A 15101-nucleotide genomic window follows, 5' to 3' on the forward strand; every position below is an offset into this window, starting at 1 on the left:
ATCTGGGTTACACTGCTTGTATAGTTATAGTCGTTAAAGATAAACCGTGCAGCTGATCTTTGCACTTTTTCGACTTTGTATGAGAGGGACTTTTGCCAGGGGTGCCAGATGGATGAGCAATACTCGAGTTGTGGACGGACATAGGTGTTATAGGCTTTCTCTTTGACCTTTTTGTTTGTTGTCTGAACATTTCTTTTGATGAATTTAAGAGAGTTGTTTGCTTTAGAGGAAATAGTATTAATATGTTCAGACCAGTTTAAGTCTTTAGTTAGTGTAACACCTAAGTATTTAGCTGTATCGGTAGATTTCAGTTCCTTGTCATGCAGGGTGTAAGGAAACATGACAGGGTTTCGTTTGCGAGTAATTCTCAGCACCTCACACTTGTCTGGATTGAATTCCATTGACCAGTCCCGTTCCCACTTTTCAAGGGCATACAAATCTTTTTGTAGTGTTTGGGCATCAGATGAGGACTTGACTGTAAGGTATACTATGGTATCATCTGCAAACAGTCTTGCCTTACTTCTAATAGAATCTGGTAGGTCATTGATGTAAGCCAGAAAGAGACAGGGCCCTAGGACGGATCCCTGAGGGACACCGGACAGGACAGGCAGGGTGTCAGAAGTGCAGCCGTCTACAACTACTCTTTGGGTTCGACCCTTCAGAAATGACATTATCCACTGTGATACGAGAGGGTGGACACCCAGCTCATTAAGTTTAAATATCAATTTATTGTGATCAACCTTGTCGAATGCTTTACTAAAATCCATTACTATTACATCTGTTTGTTGACCTTGCTCAAGGTTGTCGTAAACTTCTTGTGTAAAGCTGATCAGTTGTGATTCACAGCTATGCTTAGATCTGAAGCCATGCTGGTACTGGCTTAAGAGGTCATTATTGTCAAAATGTGTCATGATGTTGGTGACTAGAATGTGTTCCAATAATTTGGAAGCTATGCAGGTAAGAGATATTGGCCTGTAGTTACTGGCCTTGGATTTCGGGCCTTTCTTATAAACAGGGGCGACAACTGCACTTCTCCAATCTGGCGGGACACAGCCAGTTTCCAGGGATGACCTAAATATAATTGTAAGGATGGGCGCTATCTCGTGGTGTAGCTCTTTTAGAACTCTTGGTGGGAGTTCATCTGGGCCAGAGGCTTTGTTTGGAGAGAGCCCCTGCAGGAGTTTATCAACACCCTCTTCTGTAACGGAGATCATGGGCATGTTGGGTGCTGAAGTGTTTGTAGTAACTTTTTTGCAGAGTTGCTTCAAACTGAGTGGTTGTGGTTTTGAGAAGACCGACTCAAATTGCCTATTTAGTATATTGGCCTTAGTGGCAGGGTCAGTATATGTTAGATTATTCGCATTTCATAAATATGAAATTAAAGGTACAGCTTTCTTAAAAAATCATGCACCTGAGTGCCCAATAAAAATTTAAAAAGTGGCGTATTCGCAATGACAATATTTAGTATTACAAATCCGTTTCAGGAAGTTTATGTTCTATTGACAAACTAAATCTTATTTGCATTTATGATAATCCATAATTTCTGAACGCAATATAAGTTTATTATGAATCTTAGACCGCATTAAAATTTTATATAATTTATAACCCTAGAAGCCAATCTGGAGCCATAAATGTTTCAAATTTAAAAGCTTCTATTCACTCAGTATTTAAATGAGTCGATACTCTTGGAGCAGATGCGATGTCTTACAAAATATAAACAGTATTTGCGTATTTCAGAGAAATACATTTTCTGTTCAGCAATTAAGAAAGCAGTATACCATAAAATTTGAATGTGCCCATGTCGAACAGGAAGCAAATATGAGAATTTTCGACAACATTTTTACCACAAATTAAATACAAATGTGTTTGTATATTCATTCTTTTGAACAATTACATAAATCTGTTTCATATATATCTATCTCTGCATACAGAGGACTAAGATCACGTCGAAATGTTAGTATAAAGAGTGTGGGTAATAAAAGAAATTGGCAACGAATCTTGTCGGAGGACTTCAATGAACGTTTTCCAGTCAGTTGTTAAAGTAAGAACAGAGTAATATGTAAACGGTAAAAACATCGGACACCGGACTGATATTAAGTCTTTATCACAGCCTGCTTCAACAGGTTAAGGGAAGGTAATTTTATGATGTTACAATACTAGAAAGCCTTTGACCCCAAAGGGAGTATTATAGCAACCCGTCTATAATATTTTTCCGTTACAGCTTCTTTTTGCTGTAGGCCTACTTTGCAAATGCCTGGCTCTGAGGCTGTTTGTGGTGGTGCTCTGTGCTTCCGAGAAATCCACCCTTACCTATTATCTTTTATAGTTTGTTAGTTAGCTTTTGTCATGAGGGAAATATTCTAAGACTTGGTCATGAAGATAGTATTTATTTTTAATGACATTTTTATTGATTTGTAAGAAGTAGTGACTTAACACCTGAAAAAACAACAACCTGTGATTCTTTTATAAACCTTTTTTGGTTTCATCCGTCTATGTAGAAATCAAAGAGTCTTGTCAGAGCATCTCCCTCCTTCTAAAATAGATTTGACAAATTCTGATGAAACATAATATCAGTTACTGTAATAAAATTTGTGTGAAATGTAGTTGACAGCATGTGCTCCAAACGGATAAAACTTTGCAGCAATAAATAATAAAAAGTATAAATATTCTTGTTATTTCTATTTAGCATGTGCTCCAAACGGATAAAACTTTGCAGCAATAAATAATAAAAAGTATAAATATTCTTGTTATTTATATTTCTCGGTTAAAAAACTTTGGTAGACTATACTAAAACGTAGCCACTGTATCATTTTTAATGACATTTTAGAGTTATAAGAAGTATCGATGCGCAAAGCCTCAACTTTTTCCAGTTTGATGGTTATTTGGTTTTTGTTAACTGTGCATCTCCTCTTCAACCGCTTTATGGTTTTGATGAAATATCATGGCAATAAATGGTTTTAACGGTAACTTAACAATATGATTCGGAGCTATCTTTGCCAGGTCATTCCTTTCTCTCTATATATGTTGGCATATTCCTTGATATTTTTTTTTCATAGAAAGCTGTCTTCCATTCACCTTTAATTTTATAATAGCCATGTTGTCGAGAGTATTGTGCATTTTAGAATATGTGGTAAGAAATTACAACTACATGTACTCTTAATCGTTTTTTCTCTTTCACATAAAATTATTACAAAAGTTTTGTAATTATTTTTTAGTTCCTTGTCGTGTCTAGATATTACCAGTTGTTGAGAATGTGACATAGAGTTGTACACTTCTCTTTGGTAAAAAAAAATAGGGCATGCAATGTGTAACGCTTTTGTTAGTTATGCGATCTTAATGAAATTGAAAGTGAATTTCATTTTTTTTTCATGTAGAGTTTATAAAGAATTACGTCAAAAGTTCACGAAACGCTATTGTTATGCTCATACAATGCTACAATCAAGTTATAAATCTACTTTCGTTAATTTGTGTATATATGCTAGTACATCATTAGCTGATAACATGAGAAATGAGTTATGATTGCTTTGTCTTGAAAATGTATGTACGTATGTTTGTGATTATATTAATTACATAATATTTACTTCTAGTTGGTTGATCACCATGCATGTAGTATATACAACTTCGTAAATGCTGATTATCAAGTTCCCTATGATTGAACTCAGAATATTTACATTGTTTTTTCTTTTATATTGTTCATTCTCTACTGATACACAAAAACGCTTTTGCCTATCACGTATATTATATTATATATATAATCCCATTTACATGAATTATATACGTTAATGAAAAAACTATTCTGTTCTGTTCAACCTCACGTATTGAACGCATATTCTATTATATTTCATTACGAAGTGATAGCTTCAACTCATTTTCTAATGTATATTATATTTATGATGACCTTTGTGTTGTGTAAACTTGTCACTATAATTATGTTAATATATTTGTATGTAACAAGAAACAGTATATGTTTACGTTACAATATAATAAAATTAGTTGAATTGAATTGTAATTTATAAGCTGTAATATACAATTGTCACAACAGTTTCACCTGTGTAAGGGTTTGCATAAAAAAAAAATCAATAACATTACCATATTTAAATAATCTTAGCAACATTTTCAACAACTGAACAGTTTAAGAAAAGATGTAAGTAAACATGTTCTACTGCTGTTCACGTTCACTAGTTCACGCTCACTAAGAGATATTGTGCGTTTTAACATGCAAGTGGGATGCACTAAGATTAGTCAGTGTTAAATTCTAGACCGCTTTCAATTCAGTAGTGTAGATTCACTCCGTGTCCCTTTCTATTGATAGGTAATTACAATTCAGTTTCATTCCCGGCACACATCTAAAGCCCATTTAATCAGAACAATTCGTTGGCACGATACAGTTCTTTCTCGTTTTTTCCTGAACAATTGGTCCCTGAAACGTTAAAATATTTTAAATGCTTTCAACAAAAATAAATAGTAGCGTATCATTAAACATCATACTGCATCATTGCGGCTTAACAATTTTCAAGAAATAATAAAAAGTTGCGTCTTTTAGTTTTTTAGAAAAACAACACCTGATATTAATTTAAGTACATAAATTTAGTTTTAGCATTCTGTCATCAATCATGTTTTTATTTGTCTCATAAGTCTTGCCTTGAACTCAATTTCAGAATCAACACCATCTTATTAGACCATTTTCGGTGACATGCCATATATATTTATCATTAAAAATAATTAGAGTTGCTTTGAATAAATTTCGTAAACATACAAGTTAGTAAATTTCCAGAATACTATCAAAAAATTCTGTTTAGAGTGGAAACTAAGTTTAATGAAATCATGTGTTAAAGTCCATAGTTAACTACTTCTGATTGTAAAATTACTAGTATTGGAAATAAATAATCGATTATGTATATACATGCATATTTAGTTGAAATAGCAACCGACACAGTTGTGTTTGGTGCGGAGACCTATTGGGTAAACAAATCCTTGTCTGTGATAATTCCGTCAGCGGATGTTCTCCATTTCTCAAAGAGTTACGTTGTACAGCTTTTCGTGTTAATCACTCAGTGACCCTTTTTAACATTATTGACAATTCGATTGATGCAGACTAGAAATTTTGTCTCTTTTTTATCTTCAATACACCTAAAATGACAAATATAAGTAGTTGTAGAGAACATATATCATACACAAGCACGTTAATATTATACAACAGATGGGCAATACTAGTAGTTTAGTTAGTTTAAACATATTTCATTGCATATAATACATGTATTTAAAATTATGATTTAGCAGGAAATTGATATATTTTATGTTCATAGCAAAAATGTGTTAACCACATAATATACAGAGATCAAAATAATATTTTCTGTCGGTTGCATGAGACTGCTTAGAATATACGTCGTACGTTGAAGCCATCCAAAATCGCAGACTGTTTTACTGGCGAGATGTAGGCACCTTTTAAGACTAACTCGTACAGCTACTAAATAGCGCGTAATTAACGAAAGGCATACTTCCAAGCTTCTCATCGCTCGCGCACTGCGGTTAAACTTGACTCCGAAAAATTAAATGCTTGTTTTCCATGTAAATATCTCCTTAGATATGGGCACGTTTTTTAAAAAAAAATGTCATACAATTTTAAAAATTTAAAATCTTTTAAGCCCCCCATTTAAATTTTGGGGAGAAATTCCGGGGCCCTATTTAAAATTTAAAATTTATCCCCAAATTTTGAGTCTGTATTTCGAAAATTTTAAACAATTGATTTTTTATTTTGTTATCGAAAAAAACAATTTTGGGGATAGGGCAAAAAACCCTTTCAACTCAAAAACCTAGTATGCTTTTCTCCCCGGAATCGGGTTTGAACAAGTGATACTGGTCGGGGCTTCGCTCGGGGGCATAAAAAAGGGCCCAAAAGGGCTAAAAATATAAAAACAAATACGGGACTGGAACCATCAAAAACCCTGTCCTTTGGGCGGGGGGGGAAAGTTTCGGAAAAACGGAGCAAAAAAACCTCCAGAATGAAAAAAGGGAATGCCCGGGGAAGTGAGTTCGCCCTTTGGCCGTTTTATACCTCAATCCCCCAAAAAATGAAAGGGAGGATCTGCGGCAAACCACAATTTTTATCGAGGCTACCGGTCTGATAAGTTGGGGCGAAAAAAGAAAGAAAGAAGTCTTTTGGTTTTTTTAAGTTCAAACCCCCCTTATACCCCTTTGGGAAAACTAATCCGATGGGAAATCAAAAAATACGCATTATAAGTACATCCTAAAGATTTTGATTTTTTTTTAAAAGATGACTAACTTTTTAATAAACTTGGAATTTTTTAAATAAAAAAAAGTTTTTTCTCCCTTTTTTCATTTCCCTTTTCTTTTAACAAAAGATTTTGAAATTCAAAGAAAAAAAGGGGAAAAATTTCCAACTCCTTTTTGTTTATAGGTAATTTTGAACATAAAAAAACTTGAAAACCATTTAGCGTCTTGTTTGTCGGGGTGATTTTCAAAATTAAGCATGGAAATAAATTTTTCGGGGGCCGTATGAAAGTGAACAAGAAAAAAAACACGGAAAGATGAAATTTAAACAAATAGCTCCCCTTTTATTAAAGGGTTTAATGTAAAAAAAATAAGCAACCCCACCCAAAACACAGAAAAAATTCCTACAGTTTTTTCTTGGGAAAAATTTTTAAAAACCGTTTTTTTGGGTTTGTCTTCAAGGTTAAGAAAACTATTTGAAAATTTTAAAGCTTAAACAAGCACTCTGGGGTTTACCCTTTTTTGGGGGGGAGTTTTCTCACATTCAACGGGGCACTCTGTGATTACCCACTCTGGTAGTTTTTTTTCCCACATTAAAACAACCCACTCTGTGAGTCACTCTGATAAAGTTTCTCACATTAAACAAGCACCTTTTGATTTCCCCGGGATAGATTTTTCAACATTCATAAGCACTCTGATCACTTTGAAAAAGGCTTCTCACATTCTTTCAAGAAATCTGGGGAGTCACCGGAAAAGGGGTTTCCCAACTTCATAAAAACTCGTGATCCAAAAGTTAGGGCCTTTTCAATTCATCAACCCAACCCTGTGAGCTGCTCCCCTTGATAAAAGCTTCTACATTCTTCAAGCACTCGGACCCACTCTAAACAGAGTTCCTAACACATAAAGCACTTGTAGTCACCCCTGATAGAGTTTTTAATTCATCAAGCCCCCTTGAGTCACCTGCCCAGAGTTCTCACATTAATAAAGCCCCCTTTTGAGTCACCCCTATAGAGTTTCTCAAAATTTCATCAAGAAATTGTGGTCACTCTGATACGTTTCTGACTTTTCCATCAAGCACTCTTTAAATCAACTATAGAGCTTCTCACTTTCCCCAAAGCACTTTGTAGGGAAAAACCCCGGGGGGGGGGGGGGGGGATTAAGGGGGGGGTTTCCCCACTTTTTTTTTTTTTCACCAAGCACCGGGTTAGTCCCCAATGAAAAGCTTCTCACTTCATAAAGCACTTGTTATTTCACTCGATGGGCTTCTCAAATTCATCAAGCACTAAAGGGGTTACCCCACCCCTATGGATTTTTCTCAATTAAATTAAGCACTCTGTTAATTACTCCGATAAAAGTTTCTCACATCCATAAAGCACTCGTGAGTTACCACTCTGATGATTTTCCACTTAAAAAAAGCACCCCAGAAAGTTACTCCGATTTTTTTCTCAAAACCCAAATCAAGCACCTCTGTGAGTTACCCCTTCTGATAGAGTTTACCCAAAATTAAACAACATTTCTGGGGATTTCCCCTTGATAAAAGTTTCTCAAAATTTTAAACACTCTTTTAAATACTCTAAAGGGAGCTTCTCAATTCATCAGGCACCCCTGTTAGTCACTCTGATAGAGTTTTTTCACATTCATCAACCCCAAGTGAGTCACTATGTTTAGAGTTTCTCACATTCACAACACCCCGGGTGAGTCACTTGATAGAGCTTCTCACATTCCAAAACCTATTTTGGAGTCACCTGATAAGTTTCTCCATTCCCCCCCCCCCCCCCCTTCTGTGAGTCAACTTGATAGAGTTCTCAAAATAATCAAGAACTCTGTGGAACTCTGATAAAATATTTCCTTGATAAAAGTTTCTAAAATTTTCATCAAGCACCTTTTTAGTCACTCGGGATAGATTTTCTAAACATTCATCAAGCCCCTTTTGTTATTTCACTCTGACAAGTTTCTACATTCATCAACACTCGTGAGTTCTCTATAGAGTTAATAAAATTCATCAGGCACTCTGTGAGTTACTCCCCTCTGATAGATTTTTTCTCCATTCATCAAGCACTCTTTTGGGTTACTCACTCAGAATAAATTTCTCACATTCACCAATTCTTTTGTGATTTTCCCACTCTGATAGAGTTTCTTTTTCCCATCAAGCACTCTGAGAGTAAACTCTAAATGATTTTCCAAAATTCTTCAAAACTTTTTTAAATTTAACTCAATCTGGTAGGGGTTTCTCACATTATCAACACTCGGTTAGTCACTCTGATGGGGAGTTTCTCACATTTACCCCGCACTCTTGAGTTACTCTGATAGAGTTTCTCACATTCATCAAGCACTCTGTGAGTCACTCTGATAGAGTTTCTCACATTCTTCAAGCACTCTTTGAGTCACTCTGTTTGGGTTTCCACATTTATCAGAAATCGGGTGATTTTAACTAACTCTGATGGTTTCTCACTTAAATAAAGCACCCCGGGTTTAGCCACTCTGATAGAGTTTCTCACATTCATAAAGCACTCTTGTGAGCCCACCCGGGATAGAGTTTCTCACTTTTTTTTCCAAGGGGAAAACTCCTTTTAAATTCACTCTGATAGAGTTTCTCACTTTTCACAAGCACTCTGTTAGCCCACCTGAATGGGAGTTCTACATTCATAAACCCCACTCTTGGTCACTCGATAGAGTTTCACTTTCATCAAGCACCGTGGTCACTCTGATAGAGCTTCTCACATTCATCAAGCACTCTGTTAGTCACTATGATAGAGTTTCTCACATTTATCAAGCACTCTGTTAGTCACTCTGATAGAGCTTCTCACATTCATCAAGGACTCTGTTAGTCACACTGAAAAAGGAGCTTCTCACATTCATCAAGCACCGGGCGGGGTTACCCCCTTCTGAAACAGTTCTCACATTAACCAGCACTCTTTTAAAGGCATTCTGTTGGGGAAGCTTCCCACTTTCAAAAGGACTATGTTAGTCGCACTGAAAAGGCTTTCACAAAAAATAAGCACCTTTTAGTTACTCACTCTTATAGGGGTTTCTCACTTTAAACCAAGCACTCAGTGAGTCACTTTGATAAATTTCCCCTAAAAATTCATAAAGGGACCCGTGACACTCTGATAAGCTACTACATTCAAAAGGGCACTCTGTTAGCCCACTTATAGAGTTTCTCACTTTTCATCAAAAACCCCGGGGTCACTCTGATAGAGCTTCCAAAATTCACCAAGCACTCTTTTAGTCACTAGGGGATGGGGGGGGGGTTTCTCACATTCAAAAAGCACTGGTTTTTGGTCACACGATAGGTTCTAACTTTCAAAGAACTGGAGTTACTCAACGAAGAGCTTTTAACTTTAAACAACAGTCTGTGAGTCACTCTGAAGAGATTTTCTCACATTCATAAAGACTCCTGTGAGCACTCTGATAGATTTTCTCACATTAAACCAACACTCTGTGAGCCCATTTGGGGGTTTTTTCTCTCATTCCCCAAGCACTCTGGAGTACTCTGACAGAGCTTTCATATTCATAAAAGAAATCTGTGAGTCACTCTGTTTAGAGTTTTTCTCACTTTCACCCAAGGACTCTTTTAGTCACACGGAAAAAGAGTTTTCTAAACCTTTCATCAAGCCTCTGCGAGTTCCCTTGATAAAAGTTTCTCACTTTCATAAAGCACTCGGAAAGTAAAATCTGTTAGAGTTTCCAAATTTTCATAAAGCACCGGGTTAGTCACTCTGAAAGAGTTTTCACATTCATCAACCCCTTGGATTTTACCTGATAGAGTTTATCACATTCATCAAGCAATTTGTGAGTTCCCCCACTTGAAAGATTTTCACTTTAATAAAGCACCTGTGGGTTACTCACCTGATAGAGTTTCTCAAATTCCCCAAAGCCCCCCGTAGTCATTGAAAGATTCTCACTTTTCATCAACACTCCGAGGGGTTCACTTGATAATTTTCTAACTTTTAAACCAATCACCGTTAGTTACTCATTCTGGTAGAGTTTTTCACTTTTCTTCAACCCTTTCTTTTGAGTCACTTGAAAAAATTTTCCCAATTTTAAAACAAGCACTCTGGGAGTTACTCAACTGAAAGAGTTTTTTCACTTTCTCAAGCCTCTGTGAGCAATTTGATAGAGTTTCTCACATTCATTAAGAAACCCTGTGAGTCACTTGTAAAAGTTTTCTCACATTCATCAAGACCCGCATTCACTCTTAGAGTTTCTCACTTTAAACAATGATTTGTTAGTCACACTAAAATTTTGGCTTCCACATTCATCAAGCACTCTGCGAGTTTCCCAAACCCATAAAGCTTTAACATTATAAACACCTTTTTAGGCATTTGATAGAGTTTCCCCAAAAATTCGGGCAAGGACTATTTTGGGTCGCACTGATAGAGTTTTCTCACATTCATTAAGCACTCTGTGAGTTACTCACTCTGATAGAGCTTCTCACATTCACCAAGCACTCAGTGAGTCACTCTGATAGAGTTCCTCAGATTCATCAAGACTCCTGTGATCACTCTGATAGAGTTTTCTCACATTAATCAAGCACTTTTTTAGTCACCGATATTTTTTCTCACATTAATCAAGCCCTGTGAGTCACTCAAAATTGGGGGCGCTCATTTTCCCCCAAGCACTTGTTTTTCACTATGATAGAGTTTTCTCACATTCATAAAAGCCCCGGGGGTTAGCACATGATAAGCTTCTCAAAACATCAAGCCTCTGTGAGTTACTCACTCTGATGGGAGCTTCTAAAAACATCAAGCACTCTTTTGAGCACTCTTAAAAAAGTTTTCACATTAAATCAAGACCCCCTTGTGAGCCCACTCGGAAAGAGCTTCTAACTTTCAAAAAGGGCATTTCTGTGATCACTTAAATAGAGTTTTTCACATTCTTTCCAACACTTGTGAGCCCCTTTTGGGACAGAGTTTTCTAATATTCATCAAGCACTCTGCGAGTCACTCGATGGGTTTTTTCTCACATTCAAAAAGGGGGAACCCCTTTTTAGTCACACGATATGTTTCTCCATTCATCAAGCACTCTGGGGTTTTACCACTCTAAAGAGCTTCCACATTAATGAACACCCCGTTAGTAAACTCTAAAAGGGAGTTTTCCAATTCAAAAAAGCACTCTGTTAGTCACTCTGATAGAGTTTCTCACATTCATCAAGCACTCTGTTAGTCACTCTGATAGAGTTTCTCACATTCATCAAGCACTCGTAAAGTTACTCACTCTGATAGAGTTTCTCACATTAAACAAGCACTTGGGGGGTTTACTCACCTGATAGAGTTTCCAAAAAACACCAACCCACTCGGGTGGCCCACTTGATAGAGCTTCTCCCATTCATAAGCACCCCGAGGGGCACATGATGGGGTTTTTAACTTTTCACCCAAAGCACTCTGTTAGTTTCCATTTTTGGTGGGAATTTTTTAAAAATTAATAAGCTTCTTTGATTAACTCTGAAAAGAGTTTCTCACTTTTACAAGCACCCCGGGGAAAGTTACTCCACTCTGAAGAGATTTTCACATTCATCAAGCACCCCCCCCTTTTAAAGGTCACTCTGATGGGTTTTTCTCCATTCATTAACCCCCCCGGGTGAGCAATCTGAGAGAATTCTCACATTCATCAACCCTCTCAGTCATTTCTGAAAGAGGTTTCTAAATTTCATAAAAGGGGGACTCTGTTTAAAAAATCTGATGATTTTCTCACATTCATCAAGCACTTGTTAGCACTCTGAAAGGTTTTTACATTCATAAAAGCACCTTTTAAGACCCCTTGATAGGTTTCTCAAAATTAAACAAGAACCCTGAAGTCATTTCTGATAGAGTTTCTCCATTAAACAACCCAATCTCTAAAGTCGCTCTGATTAAAGTTTTCTTAATTAATGAAGCCCCTTTTTGATAACTCTGATAGGGGCTTCTCACATTCATAAAAGAACTTTGGGGGGGGGGTTTGGGGGGAATCTGATAGATTTTTTCAAAATTTAAAATCAACACTTTTTTTTAGTCACTCTAAATAGGGGTTTTCTAAATTTCCCATCAAGCACCTGTTAGCCCACTCTAAAAAGGTTTCTCACATTAAATCAAGCCCCCTGGGGAGTCACTCTGATAGAGTTTCTCACTTTTCATAAAGCACCAGTGAGTCATTTTCGGGATGGGGTTTTCTCACATTCAAAAGCATTCTCCCCCCCCCCAACCCCAATATAGGTTTTCCTCACTTTTATAAAAGCACTCGGGAGTTACTCCTCTGAAAGGGTTTCTCACATTCATAAAGACTCTTTTTAGTAAATCTATACAGTTTCCCACTTTCATAAAGAAACCTGTGAGTCACTCTAAAGAGTTTTCACTTCATCAAGCACCCTGGGTCCTCTAAATAGATTTTTTCCTCACATTCAAAAAAGGCACTCCCCTCTTCATTTCTGAAAGAGCTTCCCCCAAAAATTCATCAAGCCCCCAGGTGAGTAAATCTGATAGAGCTTTCTCACATTCATCAAGCACTCTGTCAGTCACTCTGATAGAGTTTCTCACATTCATCAAGCACTCTGTGAGTCACTCTGATAGAGTTTCTCACATTCAAAAAGCACTCTTTTAGTCACTTTTGATAGAGCTTCCCCACATTCATCAAGCCCTCTTTTAAAGTCACTCTGATGATTTTCTCCCCATTCATCAAGCATTTCTGGATTTAAATCGATAGATTTTCTCAAATTAACCAAGCACTCTGTTAGTCACTCTGATAGAGTTTTACTTTTCATCAAGCCCCCCTGTGAGTCATTTGGGATAAAGTTCCTCACTTTCATAAGCCCCCTGTGGCACTTGATGGGGTTTCTCAAAATTCATAAAACACTTCTAAGTCCCGAAAGAGTTTTCTCACTTCCCCCAAAAAGCTCCCCTGTGAGTCACTCGAAAGGGTTTCACATTCAAAAAGCACCTCTCAGTAACTTGATAGAGTTTCTCACATTCAAAAAAGCACTCTTTTGGGTTACCCTGATAGAGCTTCTCACATTAAACAAGCACTTTTTAGTCACTCTTATAGAGCTTCTCACTTTCATCAAGCCCTTTTTAATCACCCGGATAGAGTTTTCTCACATTCATAAAAGCCTCTGTTAGCCCACTCTGATAGAGTTTCTCAAAATTAAACAAGCACTCTTTTTAGTCACTGGGGGATAAAAGTTTTAAAAATTTCCCAAAAAGAAACTTTTGTTGGGTCACTCTAAATAGAGTTTTTCCCAATTCATCAAGCACTCTTTTTAGTCACTTTAATAGGGTTTCTCCCCATTAAAAAGGGACTCCTTTGAGCCCACCTGATAGAGTTTCTCACATTTATCTAACACTCTGTGAGTTCCCTTCCCCTCTAAATGGGTTTTTCTCCATTCATAAAGCACTCTTTACCCCCTAAATAGAGTTTCTCACATTCACCCAACCCCTCTGTGAGTCATTTTAAAAAGGGAGTTTCTACTTTCATAAAAGAATCTGTGAGTTCCCTTTTGAAAAGGTACCTCACTTTAAACCCAAAGCATTTTCTGTGAGTCACTCAAATGGGGATTTTATAACTTTCCCTTAAAGAAATCTGTTAGTCCCCTTGTTTAGAGTTTTTCCCATTAAATCAAGCACTCTGTTGATTCACTTACTGGGGATTTTTCTACTTTCATCAAGCACTCTGAAGATTTTCTAACATTCTTAAAGGGAAATTTGGGGTTTATTCCCCTTCACATTCATCAAGCACCTGTTAGTCACTCGGATAAGTTTCTCACTTTCCCATAAAAGCACTCGGGTTAGCACTTTTGATAGAGCTTCAACATTCATAAAGGGCACTCTGTTAGCCCAAACATGAAAAGGTTTCTAACTTATCAAGCACTCTTTTAGTCACTCTGTTTAAGTTCCTCCATTCATCAAGCACATGTTAGTCACCCCTGTTAGAGCTTCTCACATTCATCAAGGATCTTTTAGTAAAACTGTTAGAGATTCCCCACTTTAATCAAGCACTCGGCGATTTAAACCTCTCAAATAGAGCTTTACCTTTCTTCAACCCACCTTTTTAGCACCCCTAAATAGAGCTTCTCACATTCCTCAAGGACTCTTTTTAGTCACACTGATAGAGCTTCTCACATTCATCAAGCACTCTGTGAGTTACTCACTCTGATAGAGCTTCTCACAGTCATCAAGCACTCTGTGAGTCACTCGATGGGTTTTTTCTCACATTCATCAAACTCCTGGGGATTTAAACTCTGTTTGAGTTTCTCACATTAAATTCGCACTCGTTAGTCACTCGGGATTGATTTTCTCAATTCATAAGAAATCTGTGAGTCACTCTGATAGGTTTTCAAAAACATCAAGCCCCCCCCCCTGGGGAGTCACCTGATAAAATTTTCTCACATTCATCAAGCACTCGTTAGTAAAATCTAAATAGAGCTTTAATTTTTCATCAACGACTTTTGTTAGTCACCCCGATAGAGTTTCTCCCCCATTAATAAAGCACTTTTTTGGGTCACTCTGAAAATTTCTCACTTTTATAAACACTCGGGTGATTTACTAACTCTATAGACTTTCTCACTTTCATAAAGAAATCTGTGATCATTTCTGAAAGGTTTCCCACATTCTTTAAAGCACTCTGTGGGAAAACCCCTTAGAGTTTCCCCCAAAATTCATAAGAAATCTAAAAAACCCCTTTTTGATAGATTTTTTCATATTCATAAAAGCACTCTGAGTCACTCCCGAAGAGTTTTCTCAAATTCATAAAGGGACCTGGGGAGTCACTGGGGGTAGAGAATCTCACTTCTTCAAGAAACTCGGGTTAAAAATCTGAAAGAGTTTCTAACATTCATAAGAACTCAGTAAAGTCACCCCTGATAAGTTTCTCACTTTCCCATAAAGGGGGATTTGTGAGTC

Source organism: Mercenaria mercenaria, chromosome 5, assembly GCF_021730395.1.
Source record: "Mercenaria mercenaria strain notata chromosome 5, MADL_Memer_1, whole genome shotgun sequence".
In the NCBI taxonomy this organism is placed as follows: Eukaryota; Metazoa; Mollusca; class Bivalvia; order Venerida; family Veneridae; genus Mercenaria; species Mercenaria mercenaria.